Below are 18440 nucleotides of genomic sequence, written 5' to 3' on the forward strand. Positions count from 1 at the left end.
GGTGGAATCCTGGACCTGGCTGCAGGAACAACTCTAACAGCTCTCTGCTCAGCTTTAAGACTATCCGGGCAGACAGAGACTGCAGACAGAGCGCTAACAGTAAAGGAGGAGGATCACAGAGCTGGTTAACAACAGATGGTGGAATCCTGGACCTGGCTGCAGGAACAACTCTAACAGCTCTCTGCTCAGCTTTAAGACTATCCGGGCAGACAGAGACTGCAGACAGAGGGCTAACAGTAAAGGAGGAGGATCACAGAGCTGGTTAACAACAGATGGTGGAATCCTGGACCTGGCTGCAGGAGCAACTCTAACAGCTCTCTGCTCAGCTTTAAGACTATCCGGGCAGACAGAGACTGCAGACAGAGCGCTAACAGTAAAGGAGGAGGATCACAGAGCTGGTTAACAACAGATGGTGGAATCCTGGACCTGGCTGCAGGAACAACTCTAACAGCTCTCTGCTCAGCTTTAAGACTATCCGGGCAGACAGAGACTGCAGACAGAGCGCTAACAGTAAAGGAGGAGGATCACAGAGCTGGTTAACATTAGATGGTGTTTTGTCATCTGTAACAGCAGCTGATCTTCTCTTTCAGGATTAAACATATATCTCTAAACTCAATAGAATTAAAAGATTATTTGCTTTTCAGTGTTAGCTTGAAGGCCTGAAATTCTCCTAAACTATTGATTTAACAACTTTCTTCACTTATCAGTAAATAAAACAACGACGACACAGTGCAGCAGGTTGAGTTCATTCATTTGACATGTAAAAATGAAGCCGGATCATCTTCTAAATGTATTTGTGGACCTTGCGTTTGTCTTCTTCTAAGCTGCTCTAATAATATTCTCAGATATCGTTTGAGCTGGACTCCGACCCGTCGGATCCATCCTGACTAATTTGTGACTCATCCGTGTTCTCAGCAGGTTGTTTGCTGCTCAGACGCTGCAGAAGTATTCACTGAAGAGGTGTTTTATTGTACATGTTGTTGTTCTTAAAGGCTGTGAGATCCTGTTTAATCTCCCCTCTTCACATGACATTTGTGGAAAACACTGCGACTCGTCATTTTGACCTCACTTGGCAGCATGTTGACGGTGTGACATCCATCAGTAATTACCAGACCCGGCTCCACTCTTCGCCACTTCTGTGGTTGTTTATCCACTCGAAACGTTTCGCACTTTTTGCAGCTCCGACCTCCATCACCTTTAGTTATTTTCACCACAGCTTTTCAGCCGGTTGTTTTCCTCCTTTTCAAAATGCCTTTTATCTCAGGCCCGAGGGGTGAATTAAAACAGATTGCGAAGCTGGAGGCAGATTATATATTTCAGTAGAGCATATTCCCACATCAGGCTTTGTTTCCTGGTGGAAAAGCACCAGCAGTTTGCTGATAACAAGCACAACAACTCCTGCTGCTCCCACAGCAAGCTTCTCTGAGCTTCCTCTGATCGCCTGTGCCTGACAGATCATACGAGTTAAACTCAGGATGGACTGCTGCCTCACACATAAGAATGGTTGTCTGAAAAATAGCAACAGTGATGAGATTTTTATTCTTATAACACTGGAAGCAGCAGCACAAAGTGGAGCTCTCTGAAACAGAAGCTGGCTGCAGTTACTTACTGTGGACGGGAGCTTTTCCTTTGGATGTGGGAGCAGCTAATTGAGCTTTCCGAAACCCAAGTAATGCCTGGAATAAGACTCCAAATCAAGTTGAGTTTAAGAGGAGACGTCTGGGATGATGAGCAGCAACAAACTGAGAGAAAGGAGGAGGAAGTTTAAATCATTTCTACTCTTGATCATCACAGGAAATCTGGCTGATGTGGACAAGATAAGATCCCTGGCGGCGATGCACCCGGAATATCAGGAAGGCAGTATCATTTGTTTCACCAAGACTTGGCAGCAGGAATGAGTCTAACACCTCTCTATTCAGCTTTGAAGGTGATATATTCAGTAAGAATCCCTTCTTCCTGCTCCTGGGAGCAGATATCAGGGCGTCTGAAGTCACCAGCAGGTGTAAAACTCCCCAAAACACAGCCCTGGTGTTTATTTAGTTCCCCTTTGTGTGAAAGTTCCTCATTTAACGAGCCGTTCTGATTTTCATTTCAAACTGCATTGTTTGCTAGCATCTGATGCTAACTTACAGCTAACTGCTAAACTATTTCCCTCTGGGCTCAATAGAGTAATTATCTATATCTCTATGTAGAGCTGGAGTGTTTCTGGTTTGATTGGAGACTGTAAAATCTTCTGTAAATATTTAAAAATAGGCCCTAATATGTCAGCTTTAAGACTATCCGGGCAGACAGAGACTGCAGACAGAGCGCTAACAGTAAAGGAGGAGGATCACAGAGCTGGTTAACAACAGATGGTGGAATCCTGGACCTGGCTGCAGGAACAACTCTAACAGCTCTCTGCTCAGCTTTAAGACTATCCGGGCAGACAGAGACTGCAGACAGAGCGCTAACAGTAAAGGAGGAGGATCACAGAGCTGGTTAACAACAGATGGTGGAATCCTGGACCTGGCTGCAGGAACAACTCTAACAGCTCTCTGCTCAGCTTTCAGACTATCCGGGCAGACAGAGACTGCAGACAGAGCGCTAACAGTAAAGGAGGAGGATCACAGAGCTGGTTAACAACAGATGGTGGAATCCTGGACCTGGCTGCAGGAACAACTCTAACAGCTTTCTGCTCAGCTTTAAGACTATCCGGGCAGACAGAGACTGCAGACAGAGCGCTAACAGTGAAGGAGGAGGATCACAGAGCTGGTTAACAACAGATGGTGGAATCCTGGACCTGGCTGCAGGAACAACTCTAACAGCTCTCTGCTCAGCTTTAAGACTATCCGGGCAGACAGAGACTGCAGACAGAGCGCTAACAGTAAAGGAGGAGGATCACAGAGCTGGTTAACAACAGATGGTGGAATCCTGGACCTGGCTGCAGGAACAACTCTAACAGCTCTCTGCTCAGCTTTCAGACTATCCGGGCAGACAGAGACTGCAGACCGAGCGCTAACAGTAAAGGAGGAGGATCACAGAGCTGGTTAACAATAGATGGTGGAATCCTGGACCTGGCTGCAGGAACAACTCTAACAGCTCTCTGCTCAGCTTTAAGACTATCCGGGCAGACAGAGACTGCAGACAGAGCGCTAACAGTAAAGGAGGAGGATCACAGAGCTGGTTAACAACAGATGGTGGAATCCTGGAGCGTCTCTGCAGCCCAGATGTTGAACTGCTGGCTGTGAGTTTCTGTCTCAGTTCACCTGAGTTACCTGCTGACGCTGTGTGTGACATCATCAGCTGAGCTGTTGCTAAGCAACAGAAACAACAGCCCAACCCACTGATGGAGACCTCTGAAGGTTCCTACCTTCCTCTCTGCTGCACTTCAGCTGATTTATATTCTGTTTCATCTATAACAAAAACAATTTACACTGCAGCAATATAGCTTTGCTTCTGGGATCAATAAAGTATTAATAAAGTTAACTGAAATCATTTGATTAGCATCCAAAGCTCAGCAGAAAAGATGCAAAGACAGACACAATATGACCAGAACTCCTGCATTTAGTTACTTATATATTCATGTATTGAGAAGAAGATGGACCAGAGGAGAAGGACAGAAATATGACCATAAAGCTGAAGCAGCTTCTGTTTAATCTACATTCACTGCAGTGATTTCACATCACTCAGCGGCTTATTGAATTAAACCGATATGAACTGATGGAGGCTGTGGTTCATTAGATTGTGGGCGGATGATAAAGAAGACGGGAATTTGGAAGGAGCTGAAAGGGAAGGAGCTGAATGAACTGAGGTGAAGATTATTCCTTTAACGCCTAAATGTTTATCAGTGTTCGTAGCGACGTCTAAATATTTATTTTTGCAGAGATTAATGTCCCAAACCCACATTTGTACCAGTGGTGGTTCCAGTTTCAGCAGCAGCTGTGTGGCAGCAGCATAATTGGGGTTCATAGAGGCTCGTGTAATACATTGTGCTTCATATCTCATAAATTTAATGTGAAAACGATGGGGTTTGAGTAATGTTCTGTTCAGAATATCATTACAGCGCCATAGCTTCACTTGGCCTTTAGTTGTTTCCCTGTAAACTGAAGCTTTGGTGTGAGCGTTTACAGGAAATTATTTCATAACATCGCTGCTTTGTGTCGAATCGTTCTGCTAAAAATGAGAAAAAAACTGTCATTCTCACAGGAAATCTCAAGGTTGAGATAAATATTGTGAAGTCACTTCACGGATATTTCAGTTATTTGTCTTTTAGATGAAAGTTTTCACATTTTAAGTGCCAAAGAGGTGATAAAGAGCTGCTGATGGGAAAGATGTTGCTGCTGTTGAACCTTCAGAGGATAAAACACTGAGCCACGCTCTTAAAGGCAGGCTGAGGTTTCAGGAGATTTCAGGAGGTTTCAGGAGATTTCAGGAGATTTCAGGAGATTTCAGGAGATTTCAGGAGATTTCAGGAGATTAGAATTCAGAGTCAGCAGCTAATAAACTCTGACAGCCAAATCTGGAGAAGGGTTGGCTGTACCTGGAGTTTCTGTCACCAGGTACATGCATTTCTGTCCCAGAATAAAATGTGAGGAGAGTTTAATGTAGTTTGGAGCCAGGAAAGAGTTTGGTAGGAATCAATCTCGACATCAGTCACCAGAAATTTGATTTTCCAGCTGAAAAGTTTCCCTTTTATAAAAGATAATAGAGGTAACAATTTGCTGAAGGTCTCGAAACTTAATTTAATTTCATAAGAAAACTGAACCCCAAGAGGAAAAAGGCTTGAAAATATTTGAACATATCATTCTCTTGTTTGCTTTTGTCATCCTCCTCTGTCTTTTTCCCCTTTCGCTGTGCGATCTGCATAATTACACAGTAATTATACATCTTTCCCCAACATGTTTTGTGTGAATCCACTTTCCTGCATAGCTGAGCAAGGATATGTTTCCCAGCTGCATCAGCAACCTTCCCTGTCATTAAATCTGAAGCGTTTCATTTAGCAGAAGATACAACACAACCAGAGCCAGAGTACTGCTCAAGTGACTGCAACACATTCAATTGGATTAACACAAGCATAAACCTAAAGTTTTTACCATTAACACAAGCATAAACCTAAAGTTTTTACCAGTAACAAAAGCATAAACCTAAAGTTTTACCATCAACACAAGCATAAACCTAAAGTTTTACCATTAACACAAGCATAAACCTAAAGTTTTACCATCAACACAAGCATAAACCTAAAGTTTTTACCGTTAACACAAGCATAAACCTAAAGTTTTACCATTAACACAAGCATAAACCTAAAGTTTTACCATCAACACAAGCATAAACCTAAAGTTTTTACCGTTAACACAAGCATAAACCTAAAGTTTCAACCGTTAACACAGGCATAAACCTAAAGTTTTACCATTAACACAAGCATAAACCTAAAGTTTTTACCATCAACACAAGCATAAACCTAAAGTTTTTACCGTTAACACAGGCATAAACCTAAAGTTTTACCATTAACACAAGCATAAACCTAAAGTTTTTACCGTTAACACAGGCATAAACGTAAAGTTTTAACCGTTAACACAGGCATAAACCTAAAGTTTTACCATTAACACAAGCATAAACCTAAAGTTTTTACCGTTAACACAAGCATAAACCTAAAGTTTTAACCGTGAACACAAGCATAAACCTAAAGTTTTTACCGTTAACACAGGCATAAACCTAAAGTTTTACCATTAACACAAGCATAAACCTAAAGTTTTAACCGTGAACACAGGCATAAACCTAAAGTTTTACCATTAACACAAGCATAAACCTAAAGTTTTACCATTAACACAAGCATAAACCTAAAGTTTTTACCGTTAACACAGGCATAAACCTAAAGTTTTACCACTAACACAGGCATAAACCTAAAGTTTTTACCATTAACACAGGCATAAACCTAAAGTTTTACCATTAACACAAGCATAAACCTAAAGTTTTTGCCGTTAACACAAGCATAAACCTAAAGTTTTAACCGTGAACACAAGCATAAACCTAAAGTTTTTACCGTTAACACAGGCATAAACCTAAAGTTTTACCATTAACACAAGCATAAACCTAAAGTTTTAACCGTGAACACAGGCATAAACCTAAAGTTTTACCATTAACACAAGCATAAACCTAAAGTTTTTACCGTTAACACAGGCATAAACCTAAAGTTTTACCATTAACACAAGCATAAACCTAAAGTTTTTACCATCAACACAAGCATAAACCTAAAGTTTTTACCGTTAACACAGGCATAAACCTAAAGTTTTACCATTAACACAAGCATAAACCTAAAGTTTTTACCGTTAACACAGGCATAAACCTAAAGTTTTAACCGTTAACACAGGCATAAACCTAAAGTTTTACCATTAACACAAGCATAAACCTAAAGTTTTTACCATTAACACAAGCATAAACCTAAAGTTTTAACCGTGAACACAGGCATAAACCTAAAGTTTTTACCATTAACACAGGCATAAACCTAAAGTTTTTACTGTTAACACAAGCATAAACCTAAAGTTTTACCATCAACACAAGCATAAACATAAAGTTTTTATTATTAACACAAGCATAAACATAAAGTTTTTATTATTAACACAAGCATAAACCTAAAGTTTTTACCGTTAACACAAGCATAAACCTAAAGTTTTTACCATTAACTTTATGCTTGTGTTAACGGTAAAAACTTTAGGTTTATGCTTGTGTTGATGGTAAAACTTTAGGTTTATACTTGTGTTAATGGTAAAACTTTAGGTTTATACTTGTGTTAATGGTAGAAACTTTAGGTTTATGCTTGTGTTAACAGTAAAAACTTTAGGTTTATGCTTGTGTTGATGGTAAAACTTTAGGTTTATACTTGTGTTAATGGTAGAAACTTTAGGTTTATGCTTGTGTTAACGGTAAAAACTTTAGGTTTATGCTTGTGTTAATGATAAAAACTTTATGTTTATGCTTGTGTTAATAATAAAAACTTTATGTTTATACTTGTGTTAATGGTAAAAACTTTAGGTTTATGCTTGTGTTAACAGTAAAAACTTTAGGTTTATGCCTGTGTTAACAATAAAAACTTTAGGTTTATGCCTGTGTTAACGGTTAAAACTTTAGGTTTATGCTTGTGTTCATGGTAAAACTTTAGGTTTATGCCTGTGTTAATGGTAAAAACTTTAGGTTTATGCCTGTGTTAACAATAAAAACTTTAGGTTTATGCCTGTGTTAACGGTAGAAACTTTAGGTTTACGCCTGTGTTAACAATAAAAACTTTAGGTTTATGCTTGTGTTAACGGTAAAAACTTTAGGTTTATGCCTGTGTTAACAATAAAAACTTTAGGTTTATGCCTGTGTTAACGGTAGAAACTTTAGGTTTATGCCTGTGTTAACAATAAAAACTTTAGGTTTATGCTTGTGTTAACGGTAAAAACTTTAGGTTTATGCTTGTGTTAATAATAAAAACTTTAGGTTTATACTTGTGTTAATGGTAAAAACTTTAGGTTTATGCCTGTGTTAACAATAAAAACTTTAGGTTTATGGCTGTGTTAATGGTAGAAACTTTAGGTTTATGCCTGTGTTAACAATAAAAACTTTAGGTTTATGCTTGTGTTAACGGTAAAAACTTTAGGTTTATGCTTGTGTTAATAATAAAAACTTTATGTTTATAGTTGTGTTAATGGTAAAAACTTTAGGTTTATGCTTGTGTTAACAGTAAAAACTTTAGGTTTATGCCTGTGTTAACAATAAAAACTTTAGGTTTATGCTTGTGTTAACGGTAAAAACTTTAGGTTTATGCCTGTGTTAACAATAAAAACTTTAGGTTTATGCCCGTGTTAACGGTAGAAACTTTAGGTTTATGCCTGTGTTAACAATAAAAACTTTAGGTTTATGCTTGTGTTAACGGTAAAAACTTTAGGTTTATGCTTGTGTTAATAATAAAAACTTTATGTTTATACTTGTGTTAATGGTAAAAACTTTAGGTTTATGCCTGTGTTAACAATAAAAACTTTAGGTTTATGGCTGTGTTAATGGTAGAAACTTTAGGTTTATGCCTGTGTTAACAATAAAAACTTTAGGTTTATGCTTGTGTTAACGGTAAAAACTTTAGGTTTATGCTTGTGTTAATAATAAAAACTTTATGTTTATAGTTGTGTTAATGGTAAAAACTTTAGGTTTATGCTTGTGTTAACAGTAAAAACTTTAGGTTTATGCCTGTGTTAACAATAAAAACTTTAGGTTTATGCTTGTGTTAACGGTAAAAACTTTAGGTTTATGCCTGTGTTAACAATAAAAACTTTAGGTTTATGCCTGTGTTAACGGTAGAAACTTTAGGTTTATGCCTGTGTTAACAATAAAAACTTTAGGTTTATGCTTGTGTTAACGGTAAAAACTTTAGGTTTATGCTTGTGTTAATAATAAAAACTTTATGTTTATACTTGTGTTAATGGTAAAAACTTTAGGTTTATGCCTGTGTTAACAATAAAAACTTTAGGTTTATGGCTGTGTTAATGGTAGAAACTTTAGGTTTATGCCTGTGTTAACAATAAAAACTTTAGGTTTATGCTTGTGTTAACGGTAAAAACTTTAGGTTTATGCTTGTGTTAATAATAAAAACTTTATGTTTATAGTTGTGTTAATGGTAAAAACTTTAGGTTTATGCTTGTGTTAACAGTAAAAACTTTAGGTTTATGCCTGTGTTAATGGTAAAAACTTTAGGTTTATGCCTGTGTTAACGGTAGAAACTTTAGGTTTATGTACTTATTCCATCCAAAATGCCTGTTCAGCTCCTCAGAGCATTAACACTGCGGCACTGACTCTGATGCCGTTTATTAACTGAAACACACTCATCTTTGTCAACACCAGGTCTGACACGACATCGGCCTAAATCAGCCTCAGCGGGCAGCAGCAGGTAGCTGTCAGCAGGTGTTTAATGAGGAGTGTGTGTCAGGGAGGAAAGTCTGGGCAGGAAGGGTTGTGTCAGGTGCAGAAAACAGAAAGAAAAGGTGTGTCACAGTGTGAGGAAAGTGGGCAGAGAAGACGGGAAGCTGCGCTGGAAAGGAACCGAGAAGAACACGTGTGAACGCACGGGTTTCCATTTTAGACTGCCGTCGGACGTGAAAACAGAAGGTTTAATCACTGATGAGACAAGATTTTACCTGCTGTCAGAGCAGGTCTCACAGCTCTATAAGCTCCGACTCAAACAGCGTTAATGTTCAGCACGAACAGAGAGAACGCGAGCAGGAGCCATGTTTTATAGCGTTTACTTTAAAGAGGACGGAAGCACCCAGCTGTTTAGCTGCGCTTGAATCAATGACAAATCTGAGGTGAGTGAAGCCCAAACGAGCTGTTTGATGAGTGTGGTAATGAACCGGAGTAATTTACTCCTCCTCTCCAACACCTCTAACAGCCGACCTCACCTCACTTTGCCTACTTCCTACATAGTTAGATTCAGTCCTTAAACGCTCATGCCTGATGATGCACAAACCCTGATGGTGTTCCGTTTGTTGACCAGCTGACCTGCTGCTGACCTTTTTCTCACCAAATCTGACATCAACACCCCCCCCCCCATCTTTGGATAGGATGTTCTAGGTCAGGGATCTCAAACCCGCCGTCCTGCAGCTTTTAGATGTTTCACCTCATTCAGATCGATGCCCCGTTTGTTGGTTTGTGCAGAACTCAACAATCTTTTGAAGAGTCTGGATCAGCTGTGTTGGAAACTGTTAGAAAAATTATATAGTTATACTATGAGAAAAGCTGCAAGAATAAGAGTTTCTGTGATGGGGGGGAGGCCTCCTCCTGTCTATTGGTTCTCATAATACTATGTAGCAAGCAAAAGTGTTTTGACTGTCTGAACTCGTCTTCCCATAACATTGTGTGGCCAGCAAGCATAAACAATATAAATAGCAACAGCACCATTTAGTTAGCAGACAGCTCTGAGCAGCTTCCTGACAGGTTGTGCAGACTTGTCTCTTTCTTGCAAGAAATAAATGTTTTTTGTTAATCGTATCCAGCGACTCTGAGCCTAATTTTGAGAGAATTTTTCTGACATATTGGTCCTTCGAGCCGGATCCTAAAGTCCTTTCCACCTTCCAGGATCTGAGCTGAAACCATGCACGGGGGGGGTCCAGGACTCCTACCTGAAGTCCTCTCAGCAGAGTTTCTGATAGAGGCCGGCTGCCACTGGCTGGGGGAAAGGTGACAGAATCTGCAGGACAGTGGAGTTTGAGATCCCTGTTCTAGATGAATGCAGCATGCAGGAGAGTCTAGAAAAGGAGCTTCTGGGGGCTCTGAGAAGCAGACAGGAGGGTGGCAGCAAACAAACTTTACTCCTGATGTGCATGAAGCACAGAATGCATGAAAGGGAGATGTCCACAGTTTTAGTTTTGCACCCGGCTGAGATGGGAGAGTTGTTTTATGGAGCCTTAAATATGAAGGGTGAGTGATTTCCAGCCCAAATCGTTCCACAGTCCCAGGAATATTAGCAGCGACTCCTACAGCTAGCAGGCTGCTGTTACCCATCAGTTGTGCTGCATTTCTTATGATCTCACAGTCCATGCCCTGGTCTTTATATAATTTATGTAATTTTACACGTTTTCCCAGAGATATAATATCCCAGATCTGATATGATATCCCAGATATTCCCAGAGATTAAATTAATTCCTGTGGATGTCCACCACAGTTGTTGTTCTTTTTTCCTTCTCCAGGTTTGTTTCCTGTTAAGACGACTACTTCCTCTACTGAATTCCAACCATTAACAACCTAAAGGCCTCGCTGCATCTGATGATAATCCCCCGACCCCTGAAACTGTTCAGCTGTGAGGAAAGATGCTGAAAAGCACCGAGTGGACTCTGGTTATAAAGCTGACAGACCTGCAGCCGTGTTATGTGATCATAAAGGAAGCGATAAAGACAAAAACACAGCAGGGGAAACATCCCTCAGTTACTGATTCCTCCTTAAAACCCTCTGCAGGGTGTCCTTAACAAGGCTGAACAATAGCCGTGTAGTGGGGGGGCGGATCATAGAGTAGATTAATGGCTGGACTGGATGTCTCAGCTGTATTTAATTCAACTTAAAGCCAGATAATAGCCTGCTTTCTCCCCACATTCAGATGATTTGTTAATGAGTTATTTAGTTTGTTTTTGAAGCAGTAATCCAAGAAGAGATTTGCTGTGTTTTCCTGAATTCTCGCCTCGGAGGCTTTTCTGCAGACAAAAGCTGATTCATGCTTATGATAGCAAGGTGCTTCAGAATGAAATGAACTGAATAAATCCTCCATTCAGCTCGAAGGCGGCTCTAATGACTGCTCTGCTGCATGTATTCAAACTGAAAATGGTGCAGCCATAATGAGCCTTAATGGGCAGGTAAACAGTCACAAATGAGCACATGACTCCTGGATAGTGTTCCTCCGAAAAGGATCGCTGCCGTCCCGATGAATCCGGGCAGTTCTGGTACGTTCCAGCTGTTTCTGACCAAGGCTGGTCTCCATGGATACTGACTTATGGCAAAACTACAACAATGTAAAGAAAGAAAGAGACATTCCCACATGTATTTACTGATTTAAAGGGCTATTTCGTAGCATGTCCTCCCCTTCAGCTTAATGTTCAACAAAGGTTTGACACTCGTAAACAGCAAAAACAGCAAATTAAAATGTAAAACGAACCCCGAATAACAAAGAAAGTTTGACCCAAATCTACACTTTTCTTGACCCTCATTTGGCCCATATAGAGCTGCCTGAATTCAGCCAAATATTCACGGCCCAGATCTACGGTATTTGGTATTTAAGCCACATCCGGCCTGTGGAACACATGTAATGACCCAAGTTAGACCAAGATAGACCCTGCTCAAGACCTTTGGCCAACGTATGGCCTACAGAATACTTGCCAGAGCCACAACTGACTTCTATGTGCCAAAAGTAGCCCAAATTGGGCTCAAATGTGTCAGACGATGGGGAAAGATTGATCATCCATTTTCTGCAGCCTATCTGAGAGCGGATGGAACGATATCAGCAGAGATCCCCCGAGCCAAGCTACTCCTTAAGTACTTCCAGGAGACAGAGAGGTAATCCAGCCATGTATGGAAGCTCAAGAGGGCCACAATGAGCCTCTATCTCAATGCAATTCTTAACAACCAGCATTTCCTACATTTTAAAATGTGTAAAATACGCTTAAACCTTAAAAACTTCTGCTTTTTCAGCATTTTTTCAAAAAGCAATCAGCTCTTCCAGTCTTTCTCTGAGGAACATTGTTTTAAACACAAACTGGAGCTCCTCTGAACATCTTTGCTGCTCACAGACTGTCATGGAGGCTGCTTCAGGACCGGATCAGGGTTAAAATCAGCTGTTTTTACCTCATTATTGGCCTTAAACTGCTTCATCCTGATTTCTCTGATTTAGGGTTATAACTTTCATGATATTAAGTCTAATTTAATTGTAATTATAATACAATAAATGGATATTTTGTCTCTTGGAGGAGGGAACGAATGGTAAGTCTGAAGCTGATTATGAATCAGGCCTGAGTCATACCTGTGAAACGTGGTTTCTTCTGTTGGTATTTCTGTCCTGTTGGTATTTCTGTCACCGTATGTAGCTGCTCTGTGTGTGTATGTGGCCGTCAAACTAAAAAATGGAGGTTTATCAACAAATTAAAGTGAGTTTTGAGACAGAAGAGTAAAAGTCTTGAGTTCATTCTGTCTGACATCAAATATTTAGGACCAGATCAGGGTTAAAATCAGCTGTTTTTACCTCATTATTGGCCTTAAACTGCTTCATCCTGATTTCTCTGATTTAGGGTTACAACTTTCATGATATTAAGCCTAATTTGTTGTAATTATAATACAATAAATGGATATTTTGTCTCTTGGAGGAGGGAACGAATGGTAAGTCTGAAGCTGATTATGAGCCTGAGTCATACCTGTGAAACGTGGTTTCTTCTGTTTGTATTTCTGTCCTGTTGGTATTTCTGTCCTGTTGGTATGTCTGTCCTGTTGGTATTTCTGTCCTGTTGGTATTTCTGTCCTGTTGGTATTTCTGTCCTGTTGGTATTTCTGTCGCCGTGTGTTGGTGTGTAGCTGCTGTCATGTTTAATTCAGCGGGAGGCAGCGTTTATCAGCAGAAACATCCTCACACATGAAAGTGAAATCTGGAGCTCGTCCAGCCTCTCATATTCTGTCGCAGGGGGATTACCGGTGAGCCTCGGCGGCGGGGAATTAAGCCGAGTGGAGTATGTTAATGAAGACACATCTTCAGCCATTCCTCCCTTTACTCCTCAACTCTGTCTTTGCTTTCCGGTGTCTTGGTTTCTTTCCGTCTCCCGCCCTGAGGGGCTTGTTTTTGCCTCCCTGTCGGGGGATATGTCGCCGTCTCCATTTGTTAACAGCCCTCGCTGTGGAGAGGTGACTCGCTGGTCAGTGTTTCCTGTCACTTTGAATCCTCACATGATGGCTGAGTGACAGGTGTGAGGGCGGGTGATGGATGGGTGAGGAAAGCAAAGCTCTCTTCCAAACACATGATATTTATTGATTAGGATTGGTTAAAAGCAGAGCACCTTTCCACACAGAGATCTGGATCGTGAGTTTAAAGGTGACATATTCAGTAAAATCCCTTCTTCTTGTTCCTGGGAGCATATATCAGGGCGTCTGAAGTGTAAAACTCCTTCTTCCTGTTCCTGGGAGCATATATCAGGGCGTCTGAAGTGTAAAACTCCTTCTTCCTGCTCCTGGGAGCATATATCAGGGCGTCTGAAGTGTAAAACTCCTTCTTCCTGTTCCTGGGAGCATATATCAGGGCGTCTGAAGTGTAAAACCCCTTCTTCCTGCTCCTGGGAGCAGATATCAGGGCGTCTGAAGTGTAAAACTCCTTCTTCCTGTTCCTGGGAGCTTATATCAGGGCGTCTGAAGGGTAAAACTCCTTCTTCCTGCTCCTGGGAGCATATATCAGGGCGTCTGAAGTGTAAAACTCCTTCTTCCTGCTCCTGGGAGCTTATATCAGGGCGTCTGAAGTGTAAAACTCCTTCTTCCTGCTCCTGGGAGCATATATCAGGGCGTCTGAAGTGTAAAACTCCTTCTTCCTGTTCCTGGGAGCATATATCAGGGCGTCTGAAGGGTAAAACTCCTTCTTCCTGTTCCTGGGAGCATATATCAGGGCGTCTGAAGGGTAAAACTCCTTCTTCCTGCTCCTGGGAGCATATATCAGGGCGTCTGAAGTGTAAAACTCCTTCTTCCTGTTCCTGGGAGCATATATCAGGGCGTCTGAAGTGTAAAACTCCTTCTTCCTGTTCCTGGGAGCATATATCAGGGCATCTGAAGTGTAAAACTCCTTCTTCCTGTTCCTGGGAGCATATATCAGGGCGTCTGAAGGGTAAAACTCCTTCTTCCTGCTCCTGGGAGCATATATCAGGGCGTCTGAAGTGTAAAACTCCTCCTTCCTGTTCCTGGGAGCAGATATCAGGGCGTCTGAAGTGTAAAACTCCTTCTTCCTGCTCCTGGGAGCATATATCAGGGCGTCTGAAGTGTAAAACTCCTTCTTCCTGTTCCTGGGAGCATATATCAGGGCGTCTGAAGTGTAAAACTCCTTCTTCCTGTTCCTGGGAGCATATATCAGGAAGTCTGAAGGGTAAAACTCCTTCTTCCTGTTCCTGGGAGCATATATCAGGGCGTCTGAAGTGTAAAACTCCTTCTTCCTGCTCCTGGGAGCATATATCAGGGCATCTGAAGTGTAAAACTCCTTCTTCCTGCTCCTGGGAGCATATATCAGGGCGTCTGAAGTGTAAAACTCCTTCTTCCTGCTCCTGGGAGCATATATCAGGGCGTCTGAAGTGTAAAACTCCTTCTTCCTGTTCCTGGGAGCATATATCAGGGCGTCCGAAGGGTAAAACTCCTTCTTCCTGTTCCTGGGAGCATATATCAGGGCGTCTGAAGTGTAAAACTCCTTCTTCCTGCTCCTGGGAGCATATATCAGGGCGTCTGAAGGGTAAAACTCCTTCTTCTTGTTCCTGGGAGCATATATCAGGGCGTCTGAAGGGTAAAACTCCATCTTCCTGCTCCTGGGAGCATATATCAGGGCGTCTGAAGTGTAAAACTCCTTCTTCCTGCTCCTGGGAGCATATATCAGGGCGTCTGAAGGGTAAAACTCCTTCTTCCTGTTCCTGGGAGCATATATCAGGGCGTCTGAAGGGTAAAACTCCATCTTCCTGCTCCTGGGAGCATATATCAGGGCGTCTGAAGTGTAAAACTCCTTCTTCCTGTTGTCTGAAGTCACCAAAAACACAACCCTGGTATTTATTTAGTTCCCTTTGTGTGAAAGTTCCTCCTTTAACGAGCCGTTCTCATTTTCATTCCTAAAGTACGTCACTCCTTAAGTTGGCTCCGCCTCCTCTGCTAAGCCCCGCCCACTCACACCCACCCTGCTGGACGGATGAAGCCAGCTTCTGGTGGAAATGTTCTGCTGTCAGCTGCAATGAGGAGCATGCATCTTCCATCCAGCAGCAGCCTCAGAGGATATAAGAGCCCAGTGGATAAACTATATCTGAGGCTAATGTTCCAGCAGAGTTAGCTAAAGACTGTGAATGTGCAGCAAACACTTTTCATCCCACTGTTTTAACAACTTGGTCCAGTTCAACGCTGGACTGAAGGAACTGAGCCACAAAGAGGATCAGTTCCAGCTCTCAGAGCCTGAACTCCAGAGCAGGGAAATGGAAGCATCTGAGAAATAACTCCTCATGGTTTATTTACTGATTTATTTCTTCCTTTAGCAGCAGCTAACGCTAACAGCTTAGCTAATGAAATAACTCCTCATGGTTTATTTACTGATTTATTTCTTCCTTTAGCAGCAGCTAACGCTAACAGCTTAGCTAATGAAGATGACGTACACCAACTTCTAAGGAGTTACTGCTGCTCCTTTCTGAAAGATGAACATTATTGTTCCCACATTACTTTGTTAGCTGAAGCTTTCTAGCTGAACGGTTCCGTTCTGTAACTCAGACAACCTGCAGCTGTGTTTAAGGTGTGTTTCCAACACAGCACCGGTCCTCTCCTCTCTCTCGCTGCTACACTGAGGCTAATGTTCCAGCAGAGTTAGCTAAAGACTGTGTGTCGTTAGCTGATGGTTCGGTATGTGACTGCAGGGTAAAGACACACAGCACTGCTCTCACTTTGTTCAAATATAAACTTCTTTTTCTGCTAATTTAACAACCACGATAGCAAAAGGCTCATATTAGCATATTAATCCATCATCACATGATGCTGCAGCATCTTTGGTGTTTCCTGCTCCGTTCTGGCCTGGTTCAGATGGAAACTTTCCACTGAATGTGCTGCACTGAGAGTAAATAACTCAACTATTCTGTACAGAAACACATTTTCTGACCATAATGGCTGAAATGGAGGCTCTGAAAACAACTCTCAGACAGAAAGAGACGAGACTGATGAATTTTAGCGTCTGTAAGTCACTTTTAGCCCTGCTGTGTGGGCTGGTGTTTCTGGTCCAGTTAGAAATTAGAAATGAGCTTAATTATCTCTGATGATCCGAAGCTTTGGTTCATAAAAGGAAACATCGCTGTATGTTGTCGTGGTTAAAGGCTCGTCCTGTGGGAGGTGGTGATATTTACAGGACATGGCTTCAGTTCTGTTTGTTGGAGCCCTCAGAGCTCTGATGGTGAACACACTGCTACTGAGAAAAGACTTAATCCTGTTATTTCTGAGGGTGTATTTGAGTTTAAAAGACCTGTTTTTCATGCTACGTTTGGTGTTAAAGCAGTTTAACTGTACATCTGTGATGGTTCTCTCCATGAACAGATCGATTTATTCGGGTGGCAACACCCATTCCGAAATACCGCCATTCCGACAAGACTTTCAGTTTAAGGAAATGTGCTTTACTCAACAGGCGAGTCCCTTCTTTCTGTTCATCCAATTTATATGTTTAACACATGTTTACAGATAAGCGTTATTAAAAACACAAAGTCTCAACAACTGGAGGAGGAGAAGCAGTCCACGGTGGTTTTCAATCACACACTCCAATGCCACTTGTTTCAACTTCCGAAAATTTAATCCAGGAAAAAAAGGCTTACAAATATGGACCGAAACGGCTCCATAACACGCACAAGAATCCAAAAGAAACGAAAGTTAACTAAAAGAAAGCAACATGAAGTGGTCAAAATTGGTTTTACGCATGCCTCTGTGCGTCTGGCACATGCGTCTTCGGGCTCTCCCACGTTGGTTTGTGGATGAAAGCTATATGTTCAGCTGTAATGTCACGTAAAAACAATCTCTACATGACATTTAGTCCCAGGTGTGACCAGTTAGGTCCTTAAGATATCAACAGGCTGTATAAAGCTGTGTGTTTGTGCCAAATGCGCAAAGCCCATCCGCGCTTCCCAACATTGGAGCGAGGCAAGGCAGAGTGCTCGCAACTGTGTCCTGTGCAGTAGCCGTGATATCTGTAATTGCAATTATTACTTTTGCATATGATGACAGCGGGCAAAAGACGCATCTGTGGAGAGCTCCGCTCCAGCTGGCTGCTGACAGCTCACTGACTGTATTTCTGCTTAATCAGTTTCAGCCAGAGTTACATTAATATCTGTATTTTTATATTTGACATTTCAGGGGATTTTGATAATAGATTATTAAAGTTTGTTTGCGAGCCTTCATTAGTGTAAAATGTTTTGGGTAAAACAGGCTATTAAAAGGAACTGTCGGAATGGCGGTATGTTAAAAAAAAAAAAAACATACCGCCATTCCGACCATAGGAGGAAAAAAGTGTCGGAATGGCGGGACGTTTAATAAAAAATTAAGTGTCGCCATTCCGACAATTGGAGGCCAATGTCGGAATGGCAGCATGTAACCGATTTATTCAAATAGCAGTGATGGACCGAGCCAAGATGGCGTTGGTTCTAACCGTGCTAACGGGACTTTTTATTTGTTTGCACGTAAATGTAGCTGCTTCCTGACTATAAAGAGGAAAGTAAGCATCGTATTTACTGCTCAGATCGCAGTGAAAAGGAAGCTGACTGAGCCGAAGAAAGAGTAAATACTCTGAGGTGGGAGCTAAGCAGCTGAGGCTGAGACAGCTGTGAAAGTGGAGCTAATAACCAAACCAGGGAGGTGGGAACGAGGAGAAAGTAAAACACAATAAAAGCTCAAACAAAACTCCAACAGAACAGAGAGCCGCCGACACCAAAGAGCTCAAAGAAACAACCACCTGAGAACTAAAACCACTTTACAGGAGAAGACAAATCAAGAGGAAACGGAATAAATCCATCGAAAATGAATGAAAACATCAACTTTGGGCCCCATTGGATGTGCAGTCTGAATGAAATCCTGAGTTCGTGCACAGCAGGGAGCAGATGAAGGGTTAAACAGCCGTTAGGATCAACAGATCCGGACCTCCAGGAGCAGAGAAGCTTAAAATGATCCAGGCCAAAGTTACAGAATAATCGCCTCATTATCTCGGCACCACGGATCTT

General features: G+C 41.5%; 1 protein-coding gene across 2 annotated transcripts in view; it reads right to left on the reverse strand.

Annotated features, from left to right (window-relative positions):
• The window catches only part of doc2a (double C2-like domains, alpha), an 89400-nt gene that overhangs the window by 63913 nt on the left and 7047 nt on the right, over nt 1-18440 (reverse strand). The window contains exon 2 of one of the 2 annotated variants that reach the window (XM_072369557.1): nt 1610-1742. The exons of the other annotated variant lie outside the window; for it this stretch is intronic. The gene's annotated coding sequence lies outside the window, so the exon portion shown is untranslated. The remainder of the gene's footprint in view (nt 1-1609; nt 1743-18440) is intronic. 2 annotated transcript variants of the gene reach the window in all.

The sequence above is a fragment of the Leuresthes tenuis genome, unplaced genomic scaffold (genome assembly GCF_036924035.1).
Source record: "Leuresthes tenuis unplaced genomic scaffold, fLeuTen1.0.hap1 SCAF_17, whole genome shotgun sequence".
NCBI lineage: Eukaryota > Metazoa > Chordata > Actinopteri > Atheriniformes > Atherinopsidae > Leuresthes > Leuresthes tenuis.